A 2,926-nucleotide genomic window follows, 5' to 3' on the forward strand; every position below is an offset into this window, starting at 1 on the left:
GCGCACCTTGCGTGCACCTTCGCCAGGGTGGGCGCCTTGGTGCGCACACCTTGGCTGGGCTGCGCACCCGGGCGCGCACACCTTGGCACCCGCGTTTCCTTCATTTTAAATTTTTTTTTTTTACAATCTCTCAAGTGGGAAATTCTATAATCTCAACTTTTTTTGCCTTTTCAGGAAACTTTTGAATGGAGCGCATCATTGGTGCGCTCCGAAGTGTGCTCCAAGGTGCGCACCTCTGGTGTGCTCCAAAGCTCTCTCTAGCTGCGTGCACCTGCCCCGGCCGCGCACCCGGCCCCGCCCAGCTTCGCTCACCTGTCCCGGGCGTCTGGTGCGGAACCTTAGAGTAAGAAACATCACCGTGCACCTTGGCCAACGTGCGCGACTCGACCGAGCGCGCACTGGCCGAGGTGCACACCGATTTCACCTGGGTGCGCGCGCAGCACCTCGGGCGCACCGGGGTGCGCGCACAACGCCCGGGTTGCACCGTGGCCTGTGTGCTCGGGGCGCCTCGGGTGCGCGCTCGGTGTCGCCCCCGCGCGCGCGGTAGTGCGGGCAGCGCACCCCGGCCCGGCCCGGCCCCGACGAGAACGCAAACGGGCAAAAGGTTTATTCAAATAGCATTGCGACGCCCGGCGAAAAACTAAAAAAGGGTGCAACACCGGGACTTCCCGGGAGGTCACCCATCCCAGTACTACTCCGGCCCAAGCGCGCTTAACTGCGGAGTTCTGATGGGATCCGGTGCACTAACGCTGGTATGATCGCACCCGTTATGAGCTTGTCGCAGTGTGTACTTAGCAAACCGCGACCCACGTGCGAATCCACCCCGGCCACCCACCCCCGTCGAGGTGCACACCCTCCCTCGCGAAGTGCGCCCCGTTCGCCAAGTGTGAGCCCTGCCCGGGTGCGCGCACCTTGCTAGGGCGTCGGGTGTGCACCCGGCCCGGCCTACGTGCGTGCACCTGGACGGGGCGTCGTGTGCGTGCAGTGTCCCGTCTGCAACGCGGTGCCCACACACCACCTCGGGCGCAACGACCTGCGCTCACATGTGGGCCGAGTGCACCTTGGTGCATGTTCGGGGCGCCTCGGGTGCACGCTCGATCTTGCCCCGGTGCACCAAGGCGCTCGGTTTGCCCCGGGTGCGCACTTGGTGCAAGGTGGGCACCCAAAATAGGGATCAAGCACCAAAACACAAGTTTCGGGATGCAAAATGGGACCCAAGGACCACAAATGCGTTCCAAGACCCATGATGGGTCCACGAGAACAAAAATGTGTTCCGAGACTTAATAAACAAATATTGGGTTTTAGGAGAAGAAACATGCTCTGATGCCCAAAACGAGAATCGACCCCGAAAAGGCCACAGGCCAAAAGTGGGATGCGAGACAAAAAAAAATGGGACCCGAGGACCAAAATTGGGTTCCCAGGTCGAAGACAGGGCAACCGGACAAGAAACGACCTCTAAGGCTCGAAATGAGTCCCGACGACTAAAACTTGACAAGAAGCACCCATCAGGCACCCAACTCGACACCCATGGGATGCCGACCCACCCGGGCTTCCACCTAGCACACCTTGGCACCCACCCACCCTCGCACCCAACCTCGCACCCAACTTAGCACCTTTGAACCCACATTGGCACTCACCCTGACCCTGGCACCTTGGAACCCACATTGGCACTCACCTTGACCCTGGCACCCACCTTTGCACTCACCTTGGGACCCACCCTGGCTCCCACCTCGGCACCCACCCAGACACCCACCTTGGTTCCTTGGCACCCACCTTGGATCCTTGGCACCCACCCCGACACCCACCTTGGCACGCAACTTGGCTACTTGCCACCCACCTTGGCTCCTTGACGCCCACCCCGACAACCACCCCGTGACCTACCCTGGCTAGGGTTGGTGCACACCCACCCTGGTGCCCACCTTGGCACCCACCCCATGACCCACCTTGGCACGCACCTTAGTACCCACCCCGTTACCCACCCTAGGACCCACCCCGTGACCCACCTTGGCCAGGGTGGGTGCACCCACCCTGGTGCCCACCTTGGCACCCACCCATCCTAGCACCCAGCCTGTGACCGGGCTTGGAACCCAACCTTGCACCCGTCTTGGCCAGTGTGGGTGCGCACCCATCCTGGCACCCACGTTGTGACACACCCTTTAACCCACGCACCCTAGCAGCCACGTTGGCACCCACCTTGGAACACAACCTAGCAACTTGGCACCCACCCCGTGACCCACCTTGGCATCCACCATAGCAGTCGCCCACTTGGCACCCACCTTGGAACCCAAGTTGGCACCCACCTCGGCACCCACCTTGACACTTGTGGACCCACCTTGCCACTCACCCTAGCATCGACCCATCCTAGCACCCACCCTGGCACCTTTGCACCCTAGCACTCACCCATCCTAGCACCTAACCTGTGACCCACCTTGACACTCACCCTCGCACCCACCTTGGAACCCAACCTAGCACCCACCCACCCTGACACCAACCCTAGCACCTACCCACCCTTGCACCCACCCTGTGACCCATCTTGGCACCCACCCATCCTACCACTCAACCTATCACCCACCTTCTCACCCACCTTGGCATCCACCTTAGCACCCACCCACACTGGCACCTTGGCACCCACCTCGGGCAAGGTGGGTGCACACCCACCCTGACACCCAATTTAGAACCAACCGAGCATGTTACCCACCTTGGCACCCACATTGCAGCCCACCCTAGTACCCACCCTATGACCCACATTGGCATCCACACCCTAGCACCCAGGCACCTCGACACCCGCCTTGACACGCACCCTAGCACTAAACCTGTGACCCACCTTGGAACTCACCCTAGAACCCACCCACCCTGTGAACCACCTTGGCATCCACCTTAGCACCCACCCACCTTGGCACCCACTCTAGCACTCACCCATCCTAAC

At 61.3% G+C, this 2,926-nt stretch overlaps 1 non-coding gene across 1 annotated transcript; it reads right to left on the reverse strand.

The window, feature by feature from the left end:
- Positions 1-647: 647 nt before the first annotated feature.
- On the reverse strand, positions 648-766 carry LOC131870372 (5S ribosomal RNA). The gene has a single exon (XR_009368684.1). It is a non-coding gene; the product is annotated as a 5S ribosomal RNA (ribosomal RNA).
- Between the last annotated feature and the right edge of the window lie 2,160 nt (positions 767-2,926).

Source organism: Cryptomeria japonica, unplaced genomic scaffold, assembly GCF_030272615.1.
Source record: "Cryptomeria japonica unplaced genomic scaffold, Sugi_1.0 HiC_scaffold_323, whole genome shotgun sequence".
Lineage (NCBI taxonomy): Eukaryota > Viridiplantae > Streptophyta > Pinopsida > Cupressales > Cupressaceae > Cryptomeria > Cryptomeria japonica.